This window comes from Parasteatoda tepidariorum, chromosome 2, assembly GCF_982258835.1.
Source record: "Parasteatoda tepidariorum strain Cologne lab strain chromosome 2, Ptep-v5.0, whole genome shotgun sequence".
Taxonomy (NCBI): Eukaryota; Metazoa; Arthropoda; class Arachnida; order Araneae; family Theridiidae; genus Parasteatoda; species Parasteatoda tepidariorum.
Window position 1 is genome coordinate 100,969,011 of NC_141756.1, and position 23,895 is coordinate 100,992,905.

At 28.1% G+C, this 23,895-nt stretch overlaps 2 protein-coding genes across 2 annotated transcripts in view; one reads left to right on the plus strand and one right to left on the minus strand.

The window, feature by feature from the left end:
• Positions 1-13,825, minus strand: part of LOC107439710 (uncharacterized) — a 42,112-nt gene extending 28,287 nt beyond the window's left edge. The window contains exon 1 of the mRNA XM_087157885.1: positions 13,664-13,825. The gene's annotated coding sequence lies outside the window, so the exon portion shown is untranslated. The remainder of the gene's footprint in view (positions 1-13,663) is intronic.
• A 7,929-nt stretch (positions 13,826-21,754) lies between these two features.
• Positions 21,755-23,895, plus strand: part of LOC107446508 (fatty acid synthase) — an 87,704-nt gene continuing 85,563 nt past the window's right edge. The window contains 1 exon segment of the mRNA XM_087157887.1: positions 21,755-22,099. The gene's annotated coding sequence lies outside the window, so the exon portion shown is untranslated.

Here is a 23,895-nt window from a genome sequence, read left to right on the forward strand (position 1 = left end):
ACGAAAATGTACCAATTCCCACAACATAAAACTTTATCTTGGTAAACGTACGTTTTGGAAATGTTATTTCATTTGGAATCTTATTCATCAGAGTTCATATGGCGATATGATTGTTTTGAATCTATGCTAAACTCTATATCGGCTCATTTTCCACCGAAACCCGATTAACTATTTTGATTTTAAATAAAGCGTTTTATTTTATGAATTGTCGCAAAAATTTTAAGTGTAGATTAGCGGCTCTTAAAAACCGCCAAATCTGTAGCGGCGGTGGCGTTAATACGTTAGTACCGAATTTTTATTCCATACTTTTCTGAATCATATTACTTCAAACATTGGAATATACAAGAAGTATACATAAACACATAATGTTATACCATTTAATTTTTCAAAAAAAGTATTTTGAGAACAATTTTTATCAAAAAATTATAAACTAAAAAACGGAAAATAAAGAATTCTTAGGATAAAAAAACGATTTTAAGAATTCTTTACATTGAAATAAAAACTTTCATATTGTTTCTTTTTTTATTATTCTTATAGTTCTTAATCAGACGTAAAAACCCATTCTGTAGTGTAGAGAACCATCATCAAATGAAAAAAAAATATTTACAAGCAAATTTTTTATTGTAAAAATCATTGCACTTACCTGATTTATGATTCCCGGAGAATTCCAAAATGATAAGTTCCTTGTTTGAAAACTTTATTCTCAAATAATAGATACATAGTTTATACCTTCATTACTTTTAGATAACATACTACACAGCAAAATTTTATAATTGATATGAATTTGAATATGTAGCTAAAAACAGAATAGCTGAATTCTACTTGAACTTATTCTTTCAAAATTAAAAAAAACTTACCAAGAAAACGATTTAAATTAATTAAGAATCAGCAGAAATGGCACTATTTCAAGTAACTTGGATAATTTTTTATTGTTGTTTTCTGAATTATATGGATACAGAAATATATACTATTCTATAACTATTACAATTCTGTATGTTCTGAATTCATATTTATTCACTGGAATGACGAAAGCAATGTTGACTTCACTTTAATTCGTAATGAATTGAAGACAGAAGAAATGCATTTTACCTTAATACACACATCTGCATACCCTCCAACTGCTACGGAATTTCCGTAGTTTCAGAAATCTTCTTTTCTGACGGTAGCAAAATTAATGTCTTAATATTTAAAAAAAATTTATTTTAGCGTAACTTGTCCACTATTACTTATAAAAGTGCAGGCCATATGGCTAGATACTTAAGTTCTGATAAAAGTTTTATGAGAGATCCATTTGCTTTAAAAATTTTTACTTTGGTTCGCTACCACTAGAAAAAATTATTTTCAAAATCCTCATAAGTTGGAGGGTATGCATCTGTAACAGTATCCGAAATCGGAAGTCATCAGTTGCAAGTTTGTTGATAATAGAAATTAAAAATTATTGAAGAATTTTTCTTCAAATGTTTGGCGTGTTCTGTTCCTGAAAGATTTACTAATATTCTGGAGATTTTTTTCAAGTTCTTCGGCCTTTTCCTTAGGGAAATTTTGTTTCCTATTTGCTGCTAAAAAATGGCGTCTGATTCAGTCAATGACTTTGATGGAACTAAATGAAAACGTGATAAATTAATGTCCGATATTTACAGGCTCCCGCTAGACGGCGTACTCGAGCGTTGCGATCGCGAATTCTTAAACTTAAATATTATTTTTATACAAAAATAACTATTTATTTAATTGGTACGCAGCAGCATAAATTTCCACCTGACAATATATAATCAGCAATACACATCTAAACTCTTATATTCCAAAATCGCCATTTTGAACTGATTGATCGACGTTTAAACTTTAAGGCGGATCTCAAGTTTTGATTAAGTGAGATTAACTATTACTCAACTTAGAATCAAGATGAAGGTACTTAAGTGGATTAGGAAGACTGTGTAAGTGTTATTTTTAATACAATCGAATATTTTTACTTCTCATAGTTTGGAGATGAAAATATTCTTCGATTACAATTTGCTTGTATATATAATTTTATTACAGTATTCTATTTTTTAATCCTAAAACATTTCTGCTGTATTTTGTTTACAAAATATTGTATTGATTTTGTACAACTGAATATATAGTTTTGAATAACATAATGTAATTTTGTGCTTCAATTTCAATAAAAAAAGGCATGAATATTCTTCTCTTGTTCCTAGTATAAGACATTTAATTTAATTTTCTTTAAATAAATCACATTCGATGTTATTATTTATGATAATTAGCCTTAACGCTAAGTAAATAATATCTGTTTTGTTAAAAGCAAAGGATTCTTTTACAAATTGAATAAAACAATAATACAGACGATTTTACATTTAAACGGTATTCTAAATCAACATTTAACATATTTTTATTCTTTAATCTTAATTTACAAATTGTTTTCTTAATTATGACGAAACTGAGTTCTCTTTATTCGATGTTAGAAGATTTTCCTACAGTGAAACTTAAGAATTTAATAAATGCTTTACCCATTTCTGGTAATGATTTGTATGTTTATTTTTAATAATACGTTTATTATTATGCTGTAAAATTAAACGGAAAATTTCTAAAAAACAAAACTTTATTTTGAAGTACTTTTATTTCATTAGAAAAAGTCTATAAATCAAAAAGAAAAAAAATTAAAAGAGCAATGCAAATAAATTGCCAAGAATATAATAAAAGCTTAAGTTATGTTACAAAAAAAAACGAACATAAAATTTTTCTTACTTTCATATTTACTAAACTGTTAGTTAAATTTAAAGTTCCTTCATCAAGGGAGAAGTAAAAAAATTAGCTTAACTATCATAGGTTGCCTATGTTATGTTATGCGCCATTTCGATAATAGATAATGCTGGTAAAGTCGTATGAGGTAATGGTAATAGGTACACCTAATATTCTAATATGAGTACTGGGGTAATAGAATTGTTTTTGCAGAACGGAATAGTACCTATACAAGCATATTAATTAATACATAACAAACCAAAGAAAATGATTTTAATCTTATACTTTATTGCGTAAAATTTTATTTGCGTTGTCAGTCAGGCAACACTAACTCAGTAAATATTACAAACCACTAGAAATGTAAAAGTAATTGCTCTTGAATGCTTAGAAACCACTATTCTTTACACAACAAACAGTGTAAGTATGTGGCTTCGCTTAGAATGTATTGTCTAGGTCCTGCCTGACTGAAATTTTCAATTGAAATTCGCTGTTAGAAATGGTTAAAAAAAAAAAAAAAAAACTTCATTTCAAACTAAATGTTTGATGCATATTCTAATAAATAAAAAAAATGCTAACAGCATTTATATAAGGTACTTATTTTTGTAAATTAGGAATAGATTACCATGATATCGTTAGTTTCTGAAGTCGATAATTATTTGGCGATTTCGTTAGACTATATTTTGAAGTGTCCTTTGGATTACCGCCAAGGTTGTCGCTACGATGTAAATAAAATATAATTCTGTCTCTAATAGATTCATAAGTTTTAATGTTCATAGTTCTTGCTTAATTTTTAACTTTGCAACGTTTTAATGTATTCATTTTTTATTCTAAAAGTATACATTAAAGGCAATGGCTACTACGCCGTTCTTTCGCAAAATATTTCCATCGCTTTGCTCTAGATTTTTGACAACAGCGCCACTTAACTGAAACTAATTTAAGCATTCAGTAGCTCTTTAGCCCTGATTCAGTAGTGGTAATGTTTTGAATTTATTTCTGAGGTCTGTACAATACAGGTAAAGTTATTCAACCTATCCGGACCGTGCGGCGACAGTTTTAGGCATAAGTTTTAAGTTAAGATTTGAGCGTAGTGTTGTGTTTCTCTTACTATTAATTTGTACTGCCAGCGGAGTCATTATTAAAAGAAAAAGAGTGATTGAAATTTTATTTTTTGATTGAAAAATCAGCAACAGAATCTTACCAAATTCGTCAACAAGTTTTTAAGCATGATGGCATGACCGCACACAAGTTTTCGAATGTTTCGGGTGCTCTACTGAGTGAGATGAAGACCATGTTCACATTCTGGGCAACATCTCAAAACAATTACAGCATTGGAAAAAAATCCGCTAAAAATTCAGGGGTGTTTTGATGATGTAAGGTGGTAAGGACAATTTTTGCAAATATCACTGAACTATACCAAAGCTGAAGAGTTCTAGATATACACCAAACAGTGAGAAAAAATAAAGCTTCACATCTAATGAGATAACTGCAAGTGGCGTAGTGAGGGTATCTCAGTACTGATTGGTTGCTGAAATGTGGCATTTGTTTACGTTAGCAACTGTTCTTTTCATTCCATTTCGAGTAAGCCAAGCCCGTCAAGTATGAATTCTCTTAAGTGGCACATTCTATATTCTTACACAAAGATTTTCTCACTACGATTTCAATTCTTTCACTATATATTTCTTGCTTAATACGAAGACGGGCATGAAGGCATGTAGAACATTAACTTATTATGCATAGAAGCTGCCAGGTACCCAAAACTAAAATATATCACTGTTACAATAAAATACAAAATAAATTTAAGTTAAGTAAAAGGTGGAGATGACAAAAAAATTATATTTCAACCAATTTGAAGAGCGATATGTCGTTGCATTAAAATAATTTCATGTTACTTAACATTCTAACTAATGTGGATAAACTTAGCTCAACTTTAACACTCCATTTTGCTTATAAGCGATCAGCAGGAGCTGATGTCATGGGTGGCATGCGTGGGTATCCGTAATCTTCTTCTTCTCGAAGTGCAAGTACCCAATTAAGAGGATTAAGGATTTTATTTTTTATCCTTTGTATTAGCTTAAGCAGATCTGAATTAAACTGGTATTTTTTAAACTGTTCCAGGCGTTTTTTACTTTTTTTGCATGCTATGTAAAAAGGTATAAAATTTATAAAATTGAGTGCAACATGATTTTTTTCCCTTTGCAATGCTACAGAAATTATCCTAACGCAAGGCCAATGCTGATATTGATTGTAATAGTTAAATTACTGATTTAGTTCAGCCATTGCCATTCAAAGATCAGGAGACTCTTAAAAAGTTTTCTATAAAGTTGTAAAAACTTTAAACTTTTAAAATTGCTTTAAAACTTTTTTCCAAAAGCCAAAAAAAAATTTTTTTTTTGTTAAGTACTACTTATAAATTTGTATAATAGTTTAGTAAAAATTAACTAATTATTTAATCGGTGCACAGCAGCATAAAATTCTACCTTTATTAACATTTTATTTAATCAGCAACGAACTTCTCAACTCTTACGTTCTAAAATCGCCATTTTGAACTGATTGATTGACGTAATTAAATTTGATTGAAATCAACTTATATTCAATTTGGAATAACGATGAAGGTATTTAAATGGATTAGAAAGACTGTGTAAGTGAAATTTTTTATGTAATTTCATATAGTTTTCCTTTTTTTATATTCAGTAAATAATAATGTTCTACTATTATATAATTTATTTGTTTTGACATTTAAATATTTCTGTATCAGAATACCTGAGTTTTGTGTTTTGTTTTGTGTATTTATATTGAACTGATATCATATAACTAAATTCAGATTTATGTTGAAGTTATGATTTATTGAAATTTTGCAACTCAAATTCAATAAAAAAAGTTTGAAGTGTCTTTTGTTGTTTATTATGTAAGACATTAACTTAGCTGAGTTTAATTTGACGATAACAAAATTTGCGAATTTGCATAAATATAAGAATTATTTTAAATCCTCGGAGATAATTTTTATCAATGCAAAATTCATACCTGATAAGAATTAGTTTACTTTCTTATAGCAAACTATTATTTTATTAACTGGTGAAAAGAATAATAGGGTAGACTATATTTGAGGGTGCCCCTTGATTCTCGCCAAATTGTGATCGCTAGTCCGTTAGTTCTATCAAAGAATATATAATGTGATATTCTTTATGTAATGTGATACTCCAAAGAATATATATTGTGATGAATATATAATGTGATATTCTAATATATTCTTTGGTTCCACGTTGGATACCGGTTGGTAAGGTTACTTTTGCTTCTGGTCAATAAGATCGAAGGTATGTGGGCAGTCATAAAAAGGGACTTTGGAAAAAAATATCACCGCCAGTCCGGTACCACAGACACCTTTTTCGATTCGTGTTTCGCCGAATTTATGTGGCGATGGAGGTACGCAGATTCTATTCATGATAAATTTAGACAGTATCTAACTGCTATTAGAGAATTCAGTGCACCTAAATCTGAGGATATTCAAGCTTAATGAAGAAGTGAGTTTTTTTCTTCCTTTTCTTTCTGTGCTTACTCCTTTAATTTTTGTTTCTATTCAAAATGCATTTTATTGGGTTTATTGATTTTGCTTATATTGAGTTCATTGCAATTTTATAAAGGTTTGGTCGATATTTTGTAGAAATTTTCCAATGTTTTATTGAAATATCATTATGTTTCGGCAGACATTCCTGATACCACGGTGTTCCGCGCAAACAGGAATGTCGCCAAAGATAAGTCGCCAAATTTGCCAATGGGCATCCTCAAGTATATTTTAAACATTTAATAGCTTATTTCATTTTAGAAAAATTTCAAATAAATTGTTTGATGCGAAATATGTAAAAACGTTGTTTTGAGCAATCAGTATTAGATAGTTCTATGAACATTATACCTTTGATCCAAAAATGGAATAGTATCAATTTAAACATATTAACCACTAAACCGATTATAAACTCTTAACTACGTAGAGGTATGTTATTAAAGAGCACAAATATTTATAAAAAAGACATTACGAAAATTCCATTGAAGACAGAATTCTAAAGATTGCTTTGTTAACTCTTTGGTTTGATGTTTAATGTACCAGAATTACTAAAACTACATTGTTTAAACCCCGTATCAATTAAAAAAACTAGCATGTTTTCATTAAATTCATTCTTATTATTATAATAATCATTATATTTATTTCATAAAATATTAAAACTTTGGTTCTTTTCCTACCATAGTTTTGAATCTCAGATAATAACAGTTGCGCTTTTATTTCCGTTCTTGGCGAAAATAAATGTAATCAAGATACACAATCTAATATTAAACAACATCTGTTAAATTAAATATCATTTTATCTGAAATACATTTACAACTTCTAAGATTTCTATTTCGGTAATTTGAATTTAATTGTTATTATCGTAGAAAAATTCTCTATTAGACGTGAGTTTTTTTAAAAACCTTTTGTAAAACTGAATGTTTATGTTTAAATTCGACTGCATGTTAAACAAATCAGAAAAATGGTAACAAATATATGTTTGAATTCGATTATTAATATTTCAACCAAGAAAAACTGAAAAGTGATACCGAAATTTAACGAATAACTACTGAAAAAGTGGGACAACATCATAACCTGTTTTCTTGATGGAGGAAACAAAGCAGATTTGAATGGCAATTATTAGAAACATCTATAAATTCCTTAATTTTTTTTTTTTAAAGTGCGTAAGGAATTTTTTGTCAACAGAAGATACTGATATTATCCTAATGCAGAGCCAAGGTTTTAAATTACTAATCCAATTCAGCTTAGGCCTTTCCGAAGACCAAACATTTGAAAAGAAAAAAGAACAAGGACAAAGACATGTAAATATAGACAATGAAATTAATTTTTTTGAGCAAACCTAGAAATTATCCCAAATATTTTATTACCATTTAGTACATAGAAATTTTATAAAATATAGGATCAGAAGTTGAAATAAGTATGTGATAGGTACGCAGCAGCATAAATTGATTTATTCGTTTAACTAAATATTTTAAAAGCAGCTAGTAACATCTAAACTCTTCCCTAAGCTAATTTGTTCCAAATGCGCCATTTTGAAAAAAAGTGATTGACGCTTATACTTGGAGCTCATTTCAGATATAATTTCATTGAAATCGATCAAAGATTAATATGAAGGTTTTTAAGTTTCTTAGGCGGGTTGCGTAAGTGCATATTTTAATGAACTTAATACAATTTATATTAATATTTCAGTTACAAGTTTGTGTAGCATTAATTTTTCCAATTATGAGATAATTTTTCAATACTACTATATGCATGATTTTATTTTTAATATCTTTACATTATAAGATGCATTGTATTTTGTACCTTTTTTGACCGAAGTGTTTTGTAAATATTTTGTTTCAGCATAGTTGTTTCACTTATGTTGTTATATTTCTAAATTTTAATAAAAGAAAAGTGACTAAATACTGTGTTTTATTATTCCTAGTGTAAAACATTGGCTATACAATTGATTCTGCATACTGAGATAGTACACAAACAATAATTTAATGTAAAATAATTAACTCATACATAAATTCGATATAACTAAATTTTATTTCAGTTCCGTATTTTAATTTCAGTTTTCTGTGAACTCTCATTTGCTTAAAGCGATTATTTTGTATTTCCATAAAAAAATATTAAATTACTTACCAAATTAACATTTTGTCATCGAATCGTGGTAAAATGTGCAAAAGATGAATAAAGGAAACTGAATTGAGGTAAAAATTTACAACTGTACTGCTCCTTTATTTTGGCGGTTTTTCTATTTTCTTGCACAATGAAAATTACTTACAAGTAAGATTTTCTATTAATAATTTTACAGTAAAAGCTCCGAGGTACAGAAACAAATCCAAAGGGTGCCTGATTCTACCCATTAACATTAAATACAAATAAAATTAAAAAAATATCATGTTTTGAATTATTTTTCGAACAAAAACTTAGCAAAAATCATTTCTTGAATAACATGCAAAACTTTTGCTTTCTGCATTCAATTTTTGAAGAATATTTATCAATGGATCTCTTATTAGATATTGAATATTTTATTAGATTTTAAGATAACTGTTACATATGAAAGAGATAAATTTGTAAGTTAATTTATATTATTTTAAAATTTAAAAGTTTTATTCTCGAAGTGTTAGAGTACAAATCTGTACTTATCCATTATAGGAATCATACAAAGTTTACTATCATGGTAAAACATTACCAGATTGCAAATAATAAGCATAAGCATATATGGCAACGTTACTTTTAAAAAGTAACGAGTAAAAGTACAAGTATTTTTAAAAAAAGTAACGAGTAAAAAGTAAAAAGTTCATATTTTAAAAAGTAACGAGTAAAAAGTACAAGTAAAAGTACAAGTACTAAGCAAAAAAAGTAACGATTTAAAAGTACATTTCTAGGAAATCGAAAATTCAAAGTAACCTAAAATTTTATTGAATAATATTCTTATGCTCTTTAAAGTTTTTGCCAAATTGTTGTCATTTATTTAATTATTTTTAATTTTGAAAGTTATGGATTTAAATTTATTTTTAAATTCGAAAGAATATTATAATATAATTTTATAATATAATAGTATAATATAATTTTAAAATCAAATGTAGTTTTAATTTCAAACTTTTTATGGATTTGCACGAAAAAGAAATTTTATCTATTGATTTTAAGTTTTAGTTTATTATTTTTATTTATTTAAATTACCATTGATTTAAGATTGTTTTACTCTTTAGAGACGCGTTTTAAAAGCACAAACATAAGCAAAGCAAACACAGGGTTTCAGATAGCTTTGTGATCTTTGAGCTAGTAAAAAATAATTGAATGTGCAGTATAAGTTGAAACAGAATTTAAACACGAAGTTAGCTGTGAATGCATGTATATTGCACATTAATTTTATTAATTAAAAAAAACATAAGCATTTTTTTTCAATTTAATATTTTTTTTTAGAAAGCTTACCGAGTTTTAGAAAAAAAAGTAACGATTTCGTTCGATATTTCCGTTACAAATACTTGTACTTTTTCCCTAAAAAAGTAACGAAAGTACAAGTAAAAGTACTAAATTTAAAAAGTAACGAAGTACAAGTAAAAGTACGTACTTTTTACTTGTTCCGGCGGTACAAGTAACGAAAGTAAAAGTACTGCCATATATGAGCATAAGTGCCCCGAATTTGACAATATCATGTGCTATGGCGATAAAAATACACATCGAATACTACAATATCGCAATCACTTTTGAAAACTATGAACATCTTATTAGATAATATCGAGATAGTTTTCATTATCGCGATCGTATATCAAAAGGATAATAACGTAAATATTATACGCAGCAGTAATAATGGTACTTTTCCGTTAGCAGGGTGTGAGCGAAAAATCACACTGGTGACTCGCGTTTGGTTCACAAGTGGCGACATTTGCGCGAATGCACTTATTTTTATATAATTTTCCTGAATTAGAAAATGGCTCTTTTATGACAGTTTCCTTCAAACTTAAGCGATCATTAAAAGATCAAAACAATCTCGAATTCCAGTACTTATGAAGGCCGTAAAAACGTATTACAACACAACTTATATTAGATAATTTTTATTTCAGTACCAGCTATTTTTATTACCATAATTAATTAAGTACCACTAGAGTCAATGATTGTTGTGTTTTGTTTACGTCACACTAAATGAACTGCGGGTAAAGAATCGCTAATGTATAAGAATAATATTTATTTTGAAGATACTCTATATTTATTAGTATTTATTTGGCTCTTATTTTAGAAATTAATTTTTAACAATGATTTTTTTTACTGAGTACACCAGTAGGATTATTAAAATCAGCACTACTCCTATTCCACTCGTATAAAACTTTCTAAACTATTATTGGCGTAAATGGAATTAATGTGTGTCTATGTGACGATAAATGTTTGAAATTGCTGACATATTTTTTCTTAAATGTGGCATGCTGCTAAAACTATTTTTGATTTTAAAATAAACTAATAATTCGTGAAGAAATCAGACATTAGATTTTCCTTAAGGTTCGCTAAAGTGGTATTGTGCATTGGAAAAAAAAAACTCTAATTCTAAGCTATTTATTTCTAATTCTTTATTGACATTTTATATAAAAAAAACATTTAAACAATATTTACAAAATTACGTTGAATTTTTTGGTCAAATATATTTCTTTAGATCGCCAAGTTTTGTATCAATCACTCGAACAACCAAATAAACAAAAGTCATATACCATTGTATCTTGAACAGGGGTTCGTTTCAATGGAGATGAATAAAACAGTCCTTAAGCCTCCAAAAATTTATTAGTAGAATCTTTCAGAAAATACAGCTATTTCTAGCACTCAATTACAGCTCAAATTAGCCTAGTACACAACAAATCACTGGCTTGAAACCTCAGATAGTTCAATGAACTCACTAGAGACTCGAACATGAGAATAATATTGTAGTCACAAGCAGACTAATACCCTCTACTACTCTACTCCGTATGGCACACTCCTATTTATATAGGCTTGGCGAAGAAACCCCGGAACAGACATGATTCTTGACACTACTCGTATAACTTTGCAAATATTAAGCCTATCGCTTTGAAACTCGAATTTTTTTGCCAAAATGGTCGCCAAATATCGTAAACTCAGTAAAAATGTCGCAAAACCGAATCTTCCGTAAAAATTATACTAAACGTTATTTTCCCTCTACACTACGTTTGAATAACGCGACTTCCTAGTAATTTTTCTAATTAAACCGTTCATTTAGGATTCGTCTGAGATATTTAGCCTCGTAACAAAAGAATACTTACAAAATTACACACATATTTACAAATTCGTAACTCTATGAAAGATTGATGTATTTCTATTCACATAGTATTTGACGAAAGTATTTTTATTTTCAAATAAGCTGATTCGAATAAGTTTCATACAAATAAAAACTAGATCAATAACTTAATTCAAACTGTTTCTATAAGAATGAATAAAAAGGAATGAGATAAATTGATACCACGTTCCGATTAATCGTATTCAGTCATAACACTGAATCAATAGATTCATACCAACGGATTCGATTAACCTCATTCCGATCGTGATCAATTTATTCGAACTAGGGTTAAAATAATTATCAAATAATTGAGGTTTATAAAATAATTGAGGTTTCAAAGCATTATAATTAAGTGATAAATGCTATTGAATAAAAAATGTGGCACTTTATTTAATATTTAAAAAAAAATAATCTTCTCTTTTCAGGAGGAGAGTCTTGGGAAAGCCCAAGAAGTACGGTAAGTTGGAGCTTGGTGGTGATGTGCTTTTGGAGCAAGAAGAAAAGATCCCTGGTGTCTCTTCCGTAAACCCAACTGGATTTGAATTGATTGTGACTGAGGATCATGGTTGGATAGCTGATTTCGACAATCAGGAACAAGGAAGTGAATTTGGTTTTACCCCTGTTTCTGTTGTTGAAGATTATTCAGGACTACAAAAAGATGAATATGATCCAGGATGGGTAGCGGATTTTAATGAAAAAGAAGAAGAAAAAGTTCAGTTTTCTGGAAAAGAAAACGAGAGGTACGACCCCGGATGGGTCGCTGACTTTGATTTTAAAGGTTCAAGCGAGGAAAATCTTTCGATTTTCGAGAGTTTAGAAGGGCCAACCTTTGATTACCATCCTCCTGTACTGGTTGATTGGTGGAACGATAATTTCACCACTGGAATTAAGGTAAGCAAATTTAATTTTATCAGCACGCAACGCAAATACTTTTTAAACGAAAATTTATTTAAATATTAAAGAATTGAGATTTTAATTTATATGTTATGATGAATTTACATAAAAAGAAAATCTGCTCAGAATTTTTACATGAATGTAGATTAAATTAATAAAAAAAAAATCGTAACGCGAAGTGTGAAGATTATATTGCTCAAGCAACATCAAATTACATGTTTTGAGTGGAAAAAATGATATTTAAACAGAAATTTGTTAATAATTTTAACAATAATAAAAAAAAGTTATTTTAATTTAACTTAGGCTATTTAGACGATTTTCGTTTTGTGGAATGAAATATTGTTCTTTTAGTTGTTTATTTTATTCTTTTTGAACTTTAAAAAAAATTAACTTAAAGAGCACTGAAAATAAAAATGTTTCAATAGTAACATTGAATTTATTTATCAGCACGGCTACTTTTTATATTTTAATCGACGAGTCATGTGAAAAAAATGAGTATATATTGTGTTCAAGAAACTTTTTGATAGAAATGCATTTTAATTGAAAACAGAAGTGATATTACTTTTTACTAATCAATTTTAGGAAAAAGTGCGTTTTAATTTAAGTTTTAATTTTTGCTTAATGTTCTAAATACATTAAAAAAAATGAATTTAAATAATAAAATTATTTATTTTAAAGATCTCTTATAATTTTGGACTTGTCCTGGAATTGATATTTATATTTTTCCCGAATTTAATGTTAGTGGCATTAACACCAATATGAATGAACTAAAATTCCATGTTTAGTTAATATTTTAATATGTAATATTTTTCGTATTTCTTTACTCCTTGGAATGTGTTTCTTAGAATTCAGTTACAAAATTTTATTCATTTTTCGTTCAATAATTGTTGTTTTCAAAGTGTGTAATAGTGCCTCGAAAAAAAGTATGCAAATGTTTTAAAAATAACTCTTGAAACCTCAAATTATTATCTTTGATTGATAATTTCGATTAAATAAATTTCTGTGAATAAAATGAAATAAAAATATTCCAAAATTTCAAATAGATGGTTAATAAGTAGGATAGTGGTTTTTCAGATCATTCTCCACGATTTAATATGGATGACGGAGAAAGCAGAATCTAACACCAAGCATGAGTATAAGCAATTCACAATAACGAAAATAAATAAATAAAATTAATTTTGCTAGAGTATTAAAGAATAAATGTCTGTTACCTTAATTTCAATCGTGTTTCTGCTTCCCTCAATTTTACAGGTAGAACTGTACTTCAAGGTCAGAGCTGACTCTTGTGGGTGTTTACATCTCGGAGATCCAGTGGCTTTCCCAATCACAACCATGGAATATTATGAACCAGTCAATCCAGAGCTGCGTAGACACTCCTGCCCAGTTGAGGAAGGTAAGTGGGACTACTAGAAATCTCAAAATTATTCACGATAATGATAATCAATAATAAAATATCGTAGGTCACAAAAGGCAGTATCTTAAGAATTTCTTAAGTCTTATGATCTAAATTATTTCTTTTCAAGAATATTAATCTAAATAGATATCATTAATCATAATTTAAAATCATTAATACAAAAAATTTTATAATATCCTTCATTTTCCATCATTGAAATGCAAAATCACTATTTATTCGTTTCTAAAATATGCACTTAACTATATTTTGGAAGTAATATTTTAATAATTTTTCTGGTTAGAAAATAATGATCTCTAACTATTCTCATTCATGAATTGAAATCACTTGTCACTGCAGTGGCGTGCAAAGGTGTGTAGATGTGTGGGGTTAACTCTTTGGAAAAATACATAAGAAAACAAGATAATAATCAGTACATGGTTTAAATCACAGATGTTCTAAATTTTTCAACCAAAGAGTAATCCTTTAATTGAATATTCAACTCGTGGCATTTAGTTTTATTTAGCAGCTCTTTATTGCATTTTTTATAGTGAACGATAAAATAGACTTGATGATGCGAGAGGGTTCATCCTTTAACTTGTTGAACATCAGAGTTCACAGTTTGAAACTTTTTACAACTGATTTTTCCCCAATAGATAGCAGAAACATCAATATAAATAATTATAAATTCAAATCAAGTATTCGGATGGTGTTGCTTTCTGTTATTTTGTCGATTAATTAACTATAGTTCGTTCACCAGAAGTTTGCACTTGGCTCCATCTCCTCGGGAGCAGAGTTCATTTCAGAGCGGGAGTAAGAGGAGAAAAATCTCCGCTCTTGAAATTGGGAGACAACACTTAATGCTCGCCTAACACAAAGAGTGAATTCTTTTTCAGTTACTTAATTCGCTTTATCATCTGCTATTATACCTTTCGATTCTCTAGCTAATGAAATATATTTTAAATTTAAAAACTGCTGTTTTCCCCAAAAAATGTCTAAAAAAGAACTAATTATTTACTCGAAGGAGAGAAATGTCATAAAAATACCGCGGACTATCATTAAAATTATGAAATATTTAATCTTAAAAAATGCATATAAAGTTCGCGAAATAAATATTTTTGCCATACAATCGCCAAATAGCAACCTTGTTCAGGATAGATCACAACCTTCTCCCAAAAATAGGGAAATAGTATCGTCGGATATCACGTGATGAAGGTTGAGCCAAGTGCCAACTCCTGATGAACGAGCTATAAATGCCTTTTTATACTATCAATGTTTTATGATAACGTCGACGAATAATCGATATTAGATTTTTTTTTCTCAGACAACGAGATAATTATATTATTGCAATATTTTCCGTTTTTTCCGAAAAAGAATATTTTTAATTTTACACATTGAAATATGTTTCTTTAACTGTTTTTTCTTTTAATTTTGAAATTTTTTTTTTAATATACGAAGCACTAAAGCATTTTTTTTTGTGAAGTATATTTTAAAATTCTGGTATAAGAAAAAATTTATTAAAATGAAAGAAAGCGGATTGTAATATAACAAAATAATTAAAATCTAAATCTACTTTTTATATTTTTTTGCAAATTCAATCAGTTAATATTCATTAACAAAATAGTTATCTATTAAAAGGAGTAATTAATTATAAATGTTATTTCTATTATTTCTATTATTAATTATCTATAAATATTATAAATGTAAATCAATTAATTATATTAATTGAATGAAAAACTATAGCAATAAAATTTCAATGAATAAATTTATGTCTTATGAGTTTTGAGTATCCTGCTTAAGACAATGTATAATACCATTATTATTTTCTTTTTAGTTATAGTAGATTAACGTGATAAATATTGGAACCGACTGATATCACTCCTAAATGAATAATCTTTTTATAATTAACAAAGAGTCGCAAAATGTCCAATTTGTATTATTAATTCAATTAACGTATCTTTAAAATCATTCTTTCATTAATTTTTTTCTATTTATAGAAAGTAAATTGACATTAAAATTTTATAATTCTGAAAATTTAATATTTCTTAAATAAAGATTTACCTTAATTGACAGTTGAATGTCGCATTAGCTATATATCTAGGGCTTTTGTAGTCTTTCCACCCACTTCTGCACGCACCCTCAGCATCGAGTGGCAGCACACCTTGCACCCCACGAATCGCAGCACACCCTGCACGCCACAAATAGCTACAACCTATTAAAATTAAATGATGATCATTAAACTGATTTATTTACAAATCTTTCGAGTAATTTCAAAAAACATGACACGGCAGTTTATGGAGTGAATTATAAGTAACAATAAATAATGTATCTTTGTAGTCAAAATATCATTTTTCACAAAAAAAAAGGAAAAATAACAATAATTTCATAATTGTACAATTCCTAACTTTTTTTAATATCCAAGGTCATAGCTGTGCGTCTCTAAAGCGACGTAAATAAAACCAACACCAACAGTAATAAAAACAACAACAGCCAAAGTTATAGCTTGAATCTTTGTTTTATTATAAATGCAGGACTCCCAGAGCCCAGTCAAAGTTATTTGACTTCTAGTAAAATAATCATTGAAACATTTAAAAATCTCTCGGATCAGCTAACATTTTAATTTAAATATTATATTAATAAATTGTTCACTGTTTAACAAATTATTTATAACAAATTATTAAATTAAAACATACTGGAGTAAAATAATGTGTAAATAGTAATTAAAAGTGTAACATTCTGTTTTATTCCTTAATATATTAAATGGAACTTTTTGTGGATTTAAATATGCTAAAACAATCAAATGGAACTTGTAAATTTCACAGAATTAAATATCTGTCTCATCACTTATCATGCGAATTAGGCACACTAAACTCACAAAAAAAAATTTCTTACAAAATCCAGTCATTTATTGATTAGGTAAGGTAATCTTGAAAATGTCCAGTCTAAATTTATATAAAAAATTTTGCTTCACATTTTTAAGGAGAGTTGATCCTTGGGATACAACTAAATGCCTTAAAAGTACCTTTTTGCGAAACTATATACATATTAAACTATATTTTTAAATAACAGAATTTTAAGGATTTGTTTGATAATGTTAATTAAAATAAAAACATAAAACTAAATTAAGCAATTTTTGTTATAATAATTTTGTTTTTCGTTGAAATATAAATATTATACTTCTTTTTTTGGATAAAGTATGCATAGACAAAAATGTATCTAAATTTCAAAATACTTATTAATAAAATAGAACATATTAATTGATTAAAAACAAGCATAAAAATCACATATATTAATTAAATAAATGATTATTAAAAGTGAACTATAAAAAAATTTTTACGAAAAATATGCTAATTAGGGTTTTATAATGTTAATAAAAGTTCCACTTTACCAAAGGAATGTAGAGGAGTAGAGACGACAATCGAAGATTTCGTTCGTCCTACATTATCATGTCACGAAAGAGTTTGTAGTGCGTTCTTCCATTAAAAAGATATCATTGCGGCCTAGCATATTCTAAATTATTTTGAAAATCTTTTGATATTCTTACTTTGTAGTATTAAGAATTGTTCCTCTATTTAGAGATTTAGTATTTAAGCAAAATTTATCATCATTCTCTTTTGGCTTTATATCTTAAGTTATAATACATAATATATCTAAGTTTTCCTTTGGCACTTTTGATTTCAAAATCATGTGCTTAGTAATCTTTTAGTTATATTTATTACATATATTTTCATTGTTTCTTGTGAAATATCTTTTTAATTTGGAAGAACGCTCAGAATTCTCTGTAAGGATATGTTATTGCGGGATACACGGGGTCCTTGATTCTCTCTACTCCTCGGGGGGCTGTAGCGATTGTATCAACTGGAATGAGATTAAGAACAAAACGGACAGCTCCTTTGGGGAACTATTTTGACTGCTTAATGTAAAGCACTTATCACCAACTTAGAATAATTGATATCAGAAATTTTAAAAAACGTATGATATGCTTAATGTACAAAAATGTTTTAAAATATCTCAGAAACGTTCTTATCTGCTCTTCGAAAAAGTATTCGTAGAATTGCGTATTCGGCGACCAAAATCGAAGTCTTTCATTTACGTTTTTGATTTTTCTATCACAAAAATATTTTGGAAAATTTAGCTAATTTAGTGTAGCAAATATTGTGTTGCCTTCTATGAATTAAAAAGAATAAGTGTAGTTATGAACTAAGACTAAGCAAATTAGTAGTATGAAAAATTATGAATAAAACTTGTTCAGCTTAACCAAAATATTTTTCTATCGCATTTCTCTTTTCTTTATCAAAGAGAAAAAAATTAAAATACATTTGTTTGGGATTAAAAATGTTTCTGAAAAAATAAATGGGATTTTCAATGTAAAAAATTGTCTTCAAAGATTTAATTTTTGGTTTTCGCTGTTTGTAGAGCATATTTTTAAAATGATAATAATATTTCAAAACCTATTACTTTTATTATTTTCATGAATTGTGCCTAATAATTTAGCAGTCAAAATAAAATAACCTCGCCTCCACGCTTGGCGTTCCCTGGGCAACATTGTGATAATAAACGAAGAATATATAAATTTTATTCTTTTTTATCATAGTGGCTAAGAAGGTTATGAAAAAAGTGGAATTTTGAAAAGAGAACCGTATTCTCATACTACGTAAGGGAGTTATCAATAATTTATTACAAATAATAACGAAAAAATATCAATTACTTGTAATCATGATTACAAACAGTCACAGTTTTTTTAATACTAGTAAGAACCATAATTACTGTTGTAATTGAAATTCTGAAGACGCTTTAAAATACTTTTCATCCACAATATCTTGCTAATTATTATTGTTCCACATAAGAAGATGCAATTCAATTTCGTAAAGAAAATTATTGAATCAAAGAATAACATTCTAATTAATTTTTGCATTTTTTAAAAATCAGATGAAGATTCTAAAATTGGCATGTTTTTGGAATCTTTTTGCGAATTTCAATTTTTAGTATTCGCTGTTTAACAATATAAGGCATTTTCCTAATAACAAATTATACTATAATAATGTCTTGGATATCGTGCTAAAGTTGAAAATAGTTTTAACAGTAGTAAATTTCTTCAACATATTTTTTTAAAAGAGCTATTTTCTTAAAATTAACTGCGTAATATATAAGTTTAAACGTCAAAAAAAAAAAAAAATAATAAAAAAAATAAAAATAAAAAGACGTTCAAATTTTTTTACTTAAACAAAGCAAACAGTTGTGGTTTTTGGAGTGTCATTAATATGTATTTATTTTTTACAAACCAAACAAATGAGAAACAATAAAGTAAATAATTTGTTTGCTCAATCTTAAAGAAAAGTGTTCATTTATTTACTACGGATCAGTCTGACGTTTTGCACTGAGTAATTTTAACATAGAAATTTTTTTTAAAATCTTATCAGCTAACTGGCTACAGTTCTGATATAAAAATACTTACAACAAGTGTTAATTTAAAGAAAACTTATAAGTACCAATAAAAATTAAACAAAATAGTTTAGTATATTATCAAGGAAAATATCTACGCGGTAGCATAAAGAGAAAGTAAAAGATATAATGAAATAATTAGTTGGATAGTTCTGTGAATCACATGCGGCCAGGTAATTAAAAATTTAATTTCGCAATTAAGATGTTAGGGCATTTAAGTGACTGAGATATTTTAATACGCTTAAAAATTTTGGCTACATATTCGGCAATTTTTTTGTTCGGTATATTTATATTGCTTGTAGTGACTTCTAAAACATCAACACTATGTTGGATAATCTATGTTGAAATCACCAGAAAAAAAATCAACAATTTATCTTTATTTTTCGAAAAAACAGTATACTTAGTAAATAGTCAGCTGTTTAGTCTCAAATAAATTTAAACAGCAGAATGTTTTTAATTTCTTAACAAGATTTTAATCTTAGCTAGCAGGCAAGTTTTCCTTTAATCAAAACTTGACAATAATTTAAAAAGGAACTTTAATTGATAGAATGAGTTAATTAATAGTTCTGCGTAAGTTACCCACATTTTAGTATTAATCGCCCCATTTAAATATTTCTTCATTGTCGACAAATTATTTTCTTAAAATTAATTAATTTTAATTTTCCTCAGCTTCTACTGAATAAAAAAGTTAAAACTTTAGATTTTTCAATAAAAAAATATGTAGATTAATATGGTATAAAAAAATTCATACCTCATAATTCAAAATTTTTTCATCTTCAATTAAACTGAAAGATAAAAAATAAAAAATAATTATAAGAAATTATTTTTTACATGAACGTATATTGGGATAAAAGAGTTTAATAAGTAGATGAATTTTTTTTTGAACTGCTTAATTAGTTTCGAAAATATGACTGAAAAAGCAAAAAGTGAAGTTAACATTAAGGGGTCCGAACTTCAGATCACTCTCCTGACCAAACTATGAAGGTTAAAAATCCAAATATGTAAAAAAAAGTATATGTTTATACAGAGAAAGTACGTTTTTGTGTCCAATTTCTTAACTTAATTAATAGCTAGCACTAATTAAGTAGTATATTTGAGGTCACCCCCAGGAACCATTAGATTGACACTTAGTTCGTGAAAATCCGATCATTAGAACGAAAGTTATTCAGGGTGATACCTTTTTTTTTGCGGACTGTACTAAGATCCAGCGCATGCGCATTAGAAACAAAGTGACAGTCAAGAAGTGCGTCACTTGGTGCACACAGTGCGTGAGCAGGTTGTTGGACGATTCTGCATACATGATCATGTACGTTGTCTCCCGACAGCCGCCATTTTACTCTTCCTTTCTAAGTGAAAGCCGCGATTTCTCAGGGGATAGAGCGTTCGCCTTCCAATGAGGCGAACCGGGTTCGAATCCCAGTCGATACGAATTCCGCATCCGGCTTGCACCGACCACAGTGCTGACGTGAAATATCCTCAGTGGTAGACGGATCATGGGTTAGAGTCCCCTTGCCGTCAGGCTAACCGTGGGAGGTTCTCGTGGTCTTCCTCTCCATGTAACGCAAATGCGGTTTAACTCCATCAGAAAGTCTTCCACGAAGGCAAATTTCTCCCAATACTTGATCCAGGAGTTCCCTTGTCTTCTGGATTGGGTTCAAAATGGCAAGACTACGGAGTTGAACATTAGTAGTCGTAAACTCATAAAATTGTGCCTGCTGTTCAACGACGGTTAATAAAAAAATATTTGTTAGTAGCAGAGACTAATATAGGGATAAGGACTTACTTTTCCCGGGGTCTGCTATCTGTCCTTTTATTGACAAAAGCTTATAAGTCTAAATTGAGCACACAAGCCTGCAATTGTATGCGATTCCACTACAGCAGTGTTTCCCAAAGTGTGGTACGCGTACCCCCAGGGGTACGGGAATAGTTTCGAGGGGGTACGCGTTCTTGTGTGAAATATCTTGCAACAAACGAAAATTTAAAAAAATTTAATTCAAAAACTAAGCTAGCCATGAAAATTGTCGATTACGTATTTTTCTATGCGCTATTTTTTGCAGAGTTAGCAGTGTGTCAACAGCCAGTTGTGATTTTTAACTTTTGTGCTTTTTTTACAGTAAAAAATGCATTCATTTTTTTTTATCAGTGGTACACATCTTTACGAAAAATTTTGAAGGTGTACACAAAAATCATAAGTTTGGGAAACACTGCACTACAACAAACAAAAACCAATGTTGCACTATAAATACGATATTTATCGAATATACGATTAATTTATAGAGAAAAAAATAATAATTTTAAAAGCGACAAATTATTAAGAAAAAAAGAAGCGTTTTATTTCTTACTTTTTTCATTATTTCAAATCATAGCCTTGAAGACAATAAACTGAAAGTAAGAATAAGGAAAAGTATCTTATCAATTTTTAGCTAATAGATATTATCTCTTCTAATATACTCTCTTTTCCTCTTTCTCCACAGATTTCATTGATAATTGAGCACATATGAAACATAAAAGCTTTTAATTATATACGATCAAAAATTTGGTGACAAAATGTAAAATCGTTCTGATTTTAATGATTTTTTACGACAGTTCCTGAAAATGACGTAAATAAACAATTTTTTTTTAAAAGAAGAAGGTTTTAATTTTTTATGGGAAGTTAAAAAACGATTATAATTGCTTTTTTACTGATTGCTTGTCACATGGCATTATAAATACATCCGAAAGCACTAATTCTCTGCTAGTCAACGCAACACGGAGGTTGTTTTTAAAAGAGTTTAATGTTTTAGTTAAAGTTTTAATCGTCACTCAAGTTAAATAGGTAAGTAAAAGTCACAAATTATGCATAATGAATTTAATAGTGTGTTGTTATTTGTGTGGAATGTTAGGGAATTGGAATCAAAAGGATTTGGAATAATAATTTCTTTAAAAAAAAATTAAATTTTGAAAAGTTACAAAAACTTTAAACATTCATGTAAGATTAACATTCTGCAAATTAAAAGGAAATCAGTTTTTAGGAGTTGTTTTTCTTTTAAGAAATCATCAGTTAAAAAATAAATTCTCTGTTAGTCAAAGCAACACGGAGGCTCTTTTTTAATGAATGTTTTAAATCGACATTCAAGTTAAATAGGTAAGTAAAAGTCACAAATTATACGTAATGAATTTAATAGCGTGTTATTTATGTGGAATGTTAGGGAATTGGAATCAAAAGGATTTGGAATAATAATTTCTTTAAAAAAAATTAAATTTTGAAAAGTTACAAAAACTTTAAACATTCATGTAAGATTAACATTCTGCAAATTAAAAGGAAATCAGTTTTTAGGAGTTGTTTTTCTTTAAGAAATCATCAGTTAAAAAATAAATTCTCTGTTAGTCAAAGCAACACGGAGGCTCTTTTTTAATGAATGTTTTAAATCGACATTCAAGTTAAATAGGTAAGTAAAAGTCACAAATTATACGTAATGAATTTAATAGCGTGTTATTTATGTGGAATGTTAGGGAATTGGAATCAAAAGGATTTGGAATAATAATTTCTTTAAAAAAAATTAAATTTTGAAAAGTTACAAAAACTTTAAACATTCATGTAAGATTAACATTCTGCAAATTAAAAGGAAATCAGTTTTTAGGAGTTGTTTTTCTTTTAAGAAATCATCAGTTAAAAAATAAATTCTCTGTTAGTCAAAGCAACACGGAGGCTCTTTTTTAATGAATGTTTTAAATCGACATTCAAGTTATATAGGTAAGTAAAAGTCACAAATTATGCGTAATGAATTTAATAGCGTGTTATTTATGTGGAATGTTAGGGAATTGGAATCAAAAGGATTTGGAATAATAATTTCTTTAAAAAAATTAACTTTAAAGCTTGTAAAAACTTTTAATATTCATGTTAGATTAACATTCAGAAAATGAATAAAATCAGATTTTATGAGTTGTTTTCCCTTTAAGAAATCATCAGTTAAAAGAATAAACATGCTAATACTTTTATAGAGATTTTGAATAGTGGAAACTAAAAATAGCATTTTCATTCTGAAAGAAATGAAATTTTTGAAAATTCTCTTATCATCTTTCAACAGCATTTTTATACGACTGCAACTAAATAAGCAGTGAGAGAGCATATCATGTAACTTGCATTTGTTAAAATAAGCTTTTTTTTTGTTAGGTAGATATTTAAATATGTTGCAGTTTAAAAATATTCAACGAATTTAGTAAGATATTCCCTTTTTCCTTGGTAATAAATAAACTATATTCCTTTGCGAGCCATTTCTATTGCCATATATATACGTGTGTATGTGTAACATAAAGAGCTTCAATTAATCTTTTTATGTTATTCCTTTTCTGTAAATCCTTTTCTTAATTTATTATTCAAAACGAAAAGCTTTCTCACACTTTAGAATTCACATCTTGTCTATTAATCTATTTTTGGTTCAAGTAAGCATTAATTAAAAGTAGGACATTTTTCCCTTTGCTCTTTGTGGGAATCACACGACATATTTAATACACCAATTACAATTACTGAGATTTCTCTCATTCCCTAAAACGAGACATTTTACGGATTTTTTTTGCAGGATTTTCCCTAACTTTTGTGGAGCAGCACGACGATTTTGAGACACACTCTCT